Consider the following 10784-nt stretch of genomic DNA (forward strand, 5'->3'; position numbering starts at 1 on the left):
TTTGCCCCTCCGCATGAAAAACACGCGGATCCCTAGGTCCTGGTCGGGTCGACGCGCGGATCCTCACCTCAATACGACATTGTTCTCAATCGGCTATTTAAGCCAAAATTTTAAAGAAAAATTTCATTTCTCTAATCCCTCAAAAAAAAAAACAAAAAAAAATCCTTCAAAAAAGCTCTCAACCTCCGGCACTGGCCTCCGGTTGGTCGGTCATCGGCCCTTTGTCGGCCACCGCGCCGGCCGCCGATCTCCAGCGCCGGCACCACCGTCTGCAGTGGCCGAAAAAGGGAAAAAATCCCCCTTTTAGTCTTCTCGACCCCCTTTACCCAAATCTGGACTTAAAACCTTCAAAATAAAAGCAGAGATGCCTCAAAAACCCGAGAAACCTTTCGGTTTCCGACCATCTTTCCTCGGAGACGGCTACCTCAGAGGCACACGGCGGTTTAGGCTCCCAAACGCAGGATGTTTCTTTCATTCTCTTCTCTATTTTATTCGTATGTAAATAGAATATATGTAACAATAAAATTGCAAATATCAACCTTTGCTTTAATTTTTTTGCTTTTGATATTGCGAAAGTCGTAGTTTGTGTTTTCGATTTCCAAATCGGGGGTCTATTTACAGTATTGTCTATGGCTTTATATAGCTGAATGAAAATACAACAAATAGAAACAAGAAATCTTCTTGATTTGATTTGGTTTGATTTGGTTTTCTTTCCTTTCTTGTGTTTGCAGGTGAAGATCGTGAAGATTCGGCTTGGTGATGGCTGCGACTGTGGCGCAAAGGTCTTCTTCAGAAACCCTAGGGTTTCTGCAAATGATTTGGGCCACTGAGCTTTGGGCCCCTGTTGTATTTCGGGTTTTGGGCTCTATAGGCCTGTTTGTAAAAAATGGACTGCTTGTTTATTGTGGGCCGGGTAAAAATTTGGGTATTATAGCTGCCCCTCTTTGCTCGTTGTCGTGTAACAGGAACGGAGCAAAGACTTTAAAAATGGCCAATTTTTACCCGGGCACGCTGGATATTGGTGTTCTTCTTCAAGAAACCACATTCCATCCTACAGCATCTTCAGGGGTATAGGAATTGGTGTCTCGACCCACTCCACCGCGACGTTGGGGAGAGAAGATTGGTATGTTTAGTCTGCCCCCACTGCAATTTCAAGGGGATAAGACTTGCGTTCTTCAGTCTGCTCCACTGCAACTTCAGGGAGATAAGACTAGATGCGATCTGCCCTCTGCAACTTCAGAGAGATAAGATCTTAGGTTTTAATCCACTCCATTGCAACTTTAGGGAGATAGGATTGTCGGCTTTAATTTGCTCCACTGTAACTTCAGGGAGATAAGATTTTCCATCTTTAGTCTGCCTCACTGCAACTTCAGGAGGATAAGACCTGCTTGCTTAGTCTGTTACACTGCAACTTCAGGGAGATAAGACTAGATGCGATCTGCTCTTTGCAACTTCAGAGAGATAAGATCTATGGTTTAAATCCGCTCCACTGCAACTTCAGGGAGATAGGATTATCGGCTTTAATCTGCTCCACCACAACTTCAGGGAGATAAGACTGGCCATCTTCAGTCTGCCCCCACTGCAACTTCAGGAGGATAAAACCTGCTTACTTAGTCTGCTCCACTGCAACTTCAGGGAGATAAGACTAGATGCGATCTGCTCTCTGCAACTTCAGAGAGATAAGATCCAAGGTTTTAATCCGCTCCATTGCAACTTTAGGGAGATAGGATTATTGGCTTTCTTCTGTTTGTTCTCTGGGGAACATGACCTGTATAATTCATTTTATGAACCTGGATATGCCTAAGACTAGGATGTCATAATCGAAATGCATCAAATGCTCCTAACTAGACCTGCATGAATTAATGCAGAATGTCATTTTCACGAATTATCATCTTTCAAAGTTTATTAAGGTTTTGCCGTGGACGCTTTTTGCTTGGCTGATATCTCCAAAGAAATACTTAATCAAATTGCCCCCATTGTGTACTTCAAAGCTCACCCCTGTAAGACGCAGAATTTGTACCATATTCCTTCCACCGCGACTTAAGAGTAGGAAAATTTTAATTATTCTCAATCCTCTCCTATCGTAATTCAAGGATACGGATTATGAAATTTGTTCACACCACTCTCAGGGTGTCCTACCAAATATTCATGCCCAAATAAGGAGCTTCCTTTCTATAGAGGACCCCATTAGGACTTCTTGCTGTCTCATTCGCTATTTAGACAACCAAATCAGAAAAAAACAGTCTTAATTTGGACTTTTCCTTCTTAGGCTCTTTGAACTTGGGTGTTCTAAACAATAGCTCTGTTTCAGGTTACTAATTTATTTAGAAATTCCCAAAGTAATATACAAAATTTCTTTTGTGAAAGTTTATTAGTCCATCAATCATTATTCTAATGCGACATGCTTGCACAAAAATAAAAAATACTGAGTAAGAGATGAATTAATTCAAGGATTTATTGATAGTAAGTGTCTTGAAAAGAAAAAAAAGTATTCAAGAACGGCAAAGAATGAAGTTTTTACAAGAACCAACAAACTTGGTACAAATATTATGAAGGCTAGGTGCTTTGGATATCACCGCTTGAACTTCTCCGTGCAAGCCAAGAACCATTCTGAATTTAACATGTGTTTAGGGGAGCTACAGTACTTTGTCAATGCCCCCAAGATGTCGTACATCCTTTTTATTGTTGACTTTAGCGAAGCAAGATCATCATATGCCCTAATCTGACAATGTTTGAGCCACCCTTTGCAGGTTTTCAACTCAAACCCCCTTTGGTCTCAAGGTGCCCTTTTTGGGTTTTCACCTTGGCCTCTCCCCTTTTTTTTTTGGAAATCAGAGCACCTTTTGCGGGTTTTCACTTTGATTCCTACCTTTCTTCAAGTGAAATATTTCTTAACTGAGTCTGAATTTACAGGATTCGGAAGATTTTTGCCATCCATTTCACTCAAAATCAAAGCGCCTCCGGAAAAAGCCATTTTCACAACATAAGGTCCTTCCCAGTTTGGTATCCATTTCCCTCTAAAATTCTTTTGTAAAGGGAGGATCTTTTTCAGAACCAAATCCCCTTCATGAAATTCTCTGGGACGAACCTTCTCATTGTAAGCTCACATCATTCGCTTCCGATACATTTGGCCATGATGAATGGCTTTTAATCTTTTCTCTTCAATCAGGTTCAGTTGATCATACCGAGATTGGATCCATTCGGCCTCATCCAATTTTAACTCGACCAAAACTCAGAGAGAAGGAATTTCAACCTCAATGGGTAAAACTGCCTCCATTCCATAAACCAACGAAAAATGTGTTGCCCTAGTAGAAGTCCTGATACATGTTCGGTAAGCAAGAAGAGTGAAAGGTAACTTCTCATGCCAATCTTTGTAAGTTTCAGCCATTTTCGCCACGATTTTCTTGATATTTTTATTCGCCACTTCCACTGCACCATTCATTTTTGGGCGATACGGTGATGAATTATGGTGTCTAATGTTAAACTGATCGTAGACTTCCGCTATTGTGCTGTTATTCAGATTCAACGCATTGTCAGATATGATCCTTTCAGGCATTCCATATCGACATATGATCTCCTTCTTCAAAAACTTACTGATTGCCGACTTCGTGACATTAGCATATGAGGCTGCCTCTACCCACTTAGTGAAGTAGTCAATAACCACAAAAAAGAAATGATGTCCATTAGAAGCCTTCGGTGATATTGGTCCAATGACGTCCATACCCCACATGGAGAAATGCCATGGAGAAGTCATAACATGAAGAGGAGAAGGAGGCGCGTGCATTTTATCCCCATAAATTTGGCATTTATGGCATTTCTTGGCATGATTGATGCAATCTCCTTCCATAGTAGACCAGTAATACCCGAATCTCATAATCTGTCTAGCCATGGTGAATCCATTAGCATGCGTTCCACAAACACCCTCATGGACTTCTTCTAAAATTTCCTTAGCCTTTACAGTGTCCACACATCTCAACAGTACTCGATCCTTTCCCCTTTTGTATAGGATCTCCCCATCTAAGACATAGTCAATAGCTAGCCTCCTCAATGTCCTCTTATCATTCTCCGTTGCCTGATCAGGATATTCGTGATTCTTCACATATTGCAATATATCTTAGTACAGAGAGGATTATCGTTCTCCACCTCCTCAATGCTATAACAGTGGGCTGGGATCTCATAAATACTAATTTGAATAGGCTTCATGTCCTCTAACTGATTCACTTTAATCATGGAAGCTAAAGTAGCAAGAGCATCAGCCATCTAATTTTCTTCCCGTAGGAGATAACAAAAGGTAATGTTGTCAAACTCTTCGATCAATTCTAAGACCAATCTCCGATAACGGATCAATTTAGGGTCCCTTGTCTCCCATTCCCCTTTTAGTTGGTATATTACCAATGCTGAGTCTCCGTACACCTCTAATGTCTTGATTTTCTGCTCTATGGCTGCCCGTATACCCATAATGCAAGCTTCATACTCAGCCATGTTATTAGTTCAATCAAAGTCTAATTTACTGGTGAAAGGATGATAATCTCCATTTGGAGACACCAGGATTGCTTCAATCCCATTGGCTAATGCATTCGATGCTTCGTCAAAGTTTAATCTCCAAGAATGATTTTCTTGGGGATCCTCTTCAGCATTTGCCACATACATCAAATCTTCATTCGGGAAATCAAAGTCTAGAGGCTCATAATCTTCCAGAGCCCTGCTAGCCAAGAAATCTGCTATCGCACTTCCCTTGATGGCCTTCTGACTTACATATACGATATCAAACTCAGAGAGCAAGATTTGCCATCTAGCCATTCTTCCATTCAATGCTGTTGACTCCATCATATACTTTAAAGGATCTAATTTTGAAATTAGCCAAGTCGTATGATAGAGTAAGTATTGCCTCAACTTCTTGGTCGTCCAAATCAAGGCACAACACAATTTTTCGATAGGCAAATATCTCATCTCACAATCAGTGAATTTCTTGCTGAGATAGTAAATCGCCTTTTCCTTCTTTCCAGCTGCATCATGTTGACCCAACACGCATCCCATAGAGTTGTTGAACACTGTTAAATACAAAATCAAGGGTCTATCTGGGCTGGGTGGTGACAGAACTGGGGTATTGGATAAGTATTGCTTTATCTTTTCAAAGGCTTTTTGACATTCTTCATTCCAAACGTCAGGATTATGTTTTTTCAAACGGCGAAATATGGGATCACATTTCTCGGTCAACTGTGGAATGAACCGAGCAATGTAATTCAGTCTTCCTAAGAAACCTCGAACTTCTTTCTGGGTACGTGGTGGTGATAGATCTCATATTTCCTTGACTTTGTCTGGATCAATCTCGATTCCTTTTTCACTAACTATAAAACCTAACAATCTTCCTGACCTGGCTCCGAAAGTGCACTTTGTCGGATTAAGCTTGAGCTGAAACTTCCTTAATCTTAAGAACAATCTTCTTAGGACCTGCACATGTTCCTCCTCTGTTCTGGATTAGGCAATCATATCATCAACATACACCTCGATTTCTTTGTGCATCATGTCATGGAACAAGGCTACCATGGCTCTCTGATATGTTGCTCCCGCGTTCTTCAATCCGAATGGCATCACCTTATAGCAAAATATTCCCCATAAAGTAATGAATGTAGTCTTTCCCATATCTTCTGGATGCATCTTTATCTGGTTATATCCTGAGAACCCATCCATAAAAGAAAACAGCGAAAATCCCACCGTATTATCCACCAAAGTATTAATATGTGGCAATGGGAAGTTGTCCTTTGGGCTTGCTTTGTTCAAATCCCTGTAATCTACGCATATTCGTACTTTTCCATCTTTTTTAGGGACTGGGACGATATTGGCTACCCACTCAGAATATTTGACCTCCTGTAAAAAACTAGCATCAAACTGTTTCTTAACTTCCTTTTTTATTTTGAGCACAATATCAGGCCTCATTCTTCTAAGCTTCTGTTGAACTGGTTTGCAATCCTCTTTTATGGGTATGCGATCCACTACAATGTCAGCACTCAATCCAGGCATATCCTGGTATGACCATACGAAGACATCTTTGAATTCTTGGAGTAATTCAATGAGGTCTCATCTTATCTTTGCGAGAATTTCAGTTCCAATTTTCACCTCTTTCCCTTCTTCCAAGCTCACCACTTCTACTGACTCTTTGTGAGGTAGGATTTGCTTTTCCTCTTGTTCCACCATCCTCAACAAGTCCAAAGATAAACTACCCTCTTCATCACCTTCAAAGTCGCGCGATCCCTCTAAACACACGTTTCGTTCAAAAGGGCACCCTGAGCTCGTAGCAGTGTCATTCACGTCATTGATACACAGAGACCTATTATGGTTACAAAAGAATGTATGAATTTATGTACAATTATTTATGTAAGGAAAGAATATATTTAGACGTATGAAAGAATATTTACTCGAAATAATTACGAAGATGTATTTTATTAAAATAATGATTTTTAAACATAAGCCTATTTCACAAAAGAATTCTTGTTACTTCTAGGCTAAAACAACAAGTTTGTTTTGAATATTACTCTGAGACAGTTCTAAAGACTTTAGGTATTTCTTCTACAGTCCAATTGTCTAGAACAATCCCAAGCTCATAAGGACGAATGTCTAGCCAACTTCTCTCTCCATTCCCAAGCTCATGAATGGCATTAATGTGCATATTTCCCAACGTATTCTCGATGCTTTTCTCAATTGACTTCTTTCTCTCCTGATAAATAATTCCTCCAGATACGAAAGTTTTGGATATGTAGGGAATTATCATTGGCTCCCACTTAGCTTCTTCCCCATTTAAACGCGCCCTTCTTCTTTCCTGCCTTTTCTCTATCTCTTTCCTTCTCTGTCCTCTATCTGGCTTGTATCCTAAGCCAAAATTATCTTGCTTTTCTTTCAGTATTGGAACCTCAATTCTCCATTGAAGATATCTCCCTAGCCCTCTTCCGGGTAAAGCTCCTTTCCCACCAACAACTGTAAACCCATCTCTGTAGTTTTGGATAATTTTGGCACCAAAATTTTGCTCCCTTCAGGAACAAATGCCGCATTTACAAAATCCAAAGATCAAAATGAGCACTCTATTGACTCGTCATTGGTTTCTACGTATGGTGTTTCATTGGATACAGCTGCTATTATATCTTATTCGGCTTTTATTGTCACTAGCTGACCATCTGACACCATCTTCAACATCTGATGCAATGATGACGGTACTGCCCCTGCCGAATGTATCCATGGCCTTCCTAATAAACAATTATAGGAAGGTTTGATGTCCATCACAATAAAATCTAGCTCATAGACGGTTGGGCCAATCAGTAGGGGTATCTCAATTCTTCCCATAACCTTCCTTTCTGTACCGTCAAACGCCCTAACTACATTTTGACACGTTTTCATGTGCGAACTGTCTATGGGTAGCCTGTTAAGTGTAAATAATGGCAGTACGTTCAAAGATGATCCATTGTCAATCAATACTCCTGGCAAAATATGCCCCTTGCATCGTGCAGTAATATGCAAAGCTTTGGTAGATCCCATGCCCCCAGGAGGTATCTCATCATCATTGAAAAATATGAAATTATCAGCACTAATATTATTGACCAACCAATCTAGCTTGCTGACAGAAATATCTTTGGACACATAGGTCTCATTTAGCATATTCATCAATGCATTTCGATGTACTTCTGAATTCAAGAGTAAGGACAGTACAGATATGCGACCCAGTTGTTTATGCAACTGCTCAACGACATTATACTCACTATGCTTTAAAAATTTGAGGAATTCCACAGCTTCTTTCTCCTTCACTGGCTCAGCTATTTTCCCTTTTTGCTCCCCTATTATGGCCTCTTTCATAAATTCTGGATTGGCCCTCACACACTGGCTCTTTGTAGTCTCTTTTCCTGGGACAGTTGTATTGCACTCGTAGCTCCATGGAACCTTCTTGCTGTCTTGGTAAAGAAAGGTTGCAAGTTTCTTTATTATGACCCTTGGCATTGCTGGTGTTCTTACCTCATCCCTCTTGGGTCGCGAAATAATGACCACAGGCTGCACCACTCTTGGAACTTTCGAAGCCTCTGATGTACAAATGCTCCCCTCCACCTTAACTTCTTCATAAAATTCCATCTCCTTATTATCCATCAGGTCTTGAACCAAGGCTCTGAAATCTGCGCATTCCTGGATTTCATGTCCCTCCTCGTGATGGAGCTCACAGTAATTTTCCACCCTTTCGAAGCTTCTCTCTGAACTCGGGACGATCAATCCCTTTCTTACCATATTTTTCCAGACCCACCTCAAAGGAATTTTCACCTCTGATATGTTTTCCTTGATCTTTCTACCCATGCTCCCACCCACCATGTTCACTCCATTATGATCAGGTAACGAATTTTCTGTATTGGGTGAATCATCCAATTTAACCACGCCCAAGCTTATAAGTCTTTCCACCAACTTTTTGAACGCCGTACAATGTTCTATAAAATGCCCTTCAATTCCCGCGTGATAGTCGCACCGTGCATTTGCATCGTAGCACTTGGGGTATGGAGGCTGCAGAGGTTTCAAGTGGAAAGGGGCAACCACGTGTGCATTGAATAGATTCTGATATAGCTCCCTATACGTCATTGGAATTGGCATAAATTGAATTGTCTCTGTATTTTGTCTTGTATCAGATCTCTGCTTTGATGATCCTTGCTGATTAACAACCACTTTTCCCAGCTGATTCACTGTAATTGTCTTCGAATATGAACTTGTGTTGTTGACCTCGTTCTCTTTCTTCTTCGAGGCCGCCCTTCTGCTACTTTCTCCAGCATCTATTTTCCCACTTCTGATAGCATTTTCTATTATCTCGCCATTCATAACTATGTCGGAAAAACTTTTAGTAGCGCTTCCTAACATATGTGTAATAAATGGTGCCTTCAATGTGTTGACGAAAAACATCGTCATCTCTCTTTCTAGAAGAGATGGCTGAACTTGGACAGCAACCTCCCTCCATCTCTGTACGTACTACCTAAAACTTTCACCAGGCTTTTTCTCCATGTTCTGCAGAGTAATTCTATCAGGTACCATGTCAGTCACATGGCTTTACTGTTTTAAGAATGCCTGTGCTAGGTTTCTCCATGAATTAATCTGGGTACGGCTCAGTTGATTGTACCATTTGGATGCAACCCCTGTGAGGCTATCCTGGAAGCAATGTATCAACAATTGGTCATTATTAACATAACTAGTCATCCTCCTGCAGAACATAGTAATATGTGCTTCGGGGCTACTAGTCCCGTTGTACTTCTCGAAGTCTGGCATTTTGAACTTGTGAGGAAGTACCAACCCTGGAACCAAACTCAATTCTCTAGCATCAATTCCATAGTAGCTCTCAGTACCTTCCAACGCTCTAAGTTTTTCCTCCAGCCATTTATACTTTTCCTCGAGTTGTTTCAGTAATTCACCATTCATTTGCTCGATTGTCTCGTCGAAGTCTGGGATAACAGGATTAGCAAGATTGTCTCTAAGATTGGAGCTTAATCTAGCTTGAAAGTTTATTGGTGTTTCAGTACCGTCTTGGGGCATGATAGTGACGGAGGATTTGTGCAGATATATCCCCGCTTGTTGAGAAGTAAGTCCTGAGGAATATACAGGTCCCTCGTTGTCTCATTCTTCAATGTTGAGCACCGAGCCCTTCCCTTTGTCAACTCCTCCAGTCAGTAACTGAGTCAACTTAGCCATCATACTCCCCTGAGATTCCATTATTTTATCCATTATCTTTTGTTGAATCTTCTCAAGTTGCTCATTCATTTGCTCTTGCATTTCCTTCTGGAACTGTTCTAGCCTTTGGTCCATGTCTCTAGTTTTCGATTGAGTACCGTAGTGGTGCTGGGTAAGTTGGTTAGTTTCCAGATTAACTGAGGAATGATGTAAATTAATTAGAATCTTTTAATGTTTTTTAAATGCATATGAAGTAATGTAATGCATGAATGCAAAAAGACGTCAATTTTGATTCAATTCCGTATAAGGAAACCTTACTAGAAAGCAAATTTCTTTACATAAAGCGAATTACAAATAAGACTTTGCCCTAGTACCCAGAACTCTAATCTTCCTAAGTAACAAAGCTAATTCTTGCCCCCAATCCGATTCTAATTCATACTTTACACTCAGCGTGTCAGCCTGTACTGCCAAAGTCTGTATATGATCAGCTACTTCTCGAATCTAGACCACAGCTTCCTCGATAAGATGATCTCTGCTTCTAACTTGATTCTGAAAGTGGTGAAGCTGTTCATTATTACGACTTTTGTTTGCTTTCAAGTGTTTGATCTGAACCTCACAATTTTGCAGCACCGTTTCTAGCTCTTCGATTATTTTCTTTATTTCGTCAATCTTGCTCAAGCTTGCTTTCAACTCTATCGTAGAGTTTCAGCTTCGATACTGACGAAGAGATTTTTCCAATACAATCACCCTATCCTTTAACTCACCCTTTTCCTTCTGGCTTTCTGACAAACTCTTTTCTAAAGCCTCATTTCGCCTTTGCATCTCTTGAAATCTTTGTTCCCATCTATCGGCCTTGTCCTTTTCTTCCTGGATTTCTGCTCGCCACTGTTCTGACATCTTTCCCAGCCCAGCAGTTCTTATTGACAAACGAAACTTTTTATAATCTGTCTTTAGACTGCCCAGTTCCTCCTCAGCATTGTTTTTCTCTTTCTTCAACCTCTCGTTCTCAAGCTTCTGAACATCTATGTCCAATCTCAAGTTTGTCTTTTTCGCCTCCATTTGCTCTATCCTTTTCTCCAAATCTGCGTTTTCCTCTCAAAATCTTG

At 40.6% G+C, this 10784-nt stretch overlaps 1 pseudogene; it reads right to left on the reverse strand.

Annotated features, from left to right (window-relative positions):
* The window catches only part of LOC121224955 (uncharacterized), an 81204-nt pseudogene extending 70704 nt beyond the window's left edge, over positions 1-10500 (reverse strand).
* Positions 10501-10784: the final 284 nt, after the last annotated feature.

This window comes from Gossypium hirsutum, chromosome D13 (genome assembly GCF_007990345.1).
Source record: "Gossypium hirsutum isolate 1008001.06 chromosome D13, Gossypium_hirsutum_v2.1, whole genome shotgun sequence".
NCBI classification, from domain to species: domain Eukaryota; kingdom Viridiplantae; phylum Streptophyta; class Magnoliopsida; order Malvales; family Malvaceae; genus Gossypium; species Gossypium hirsutum.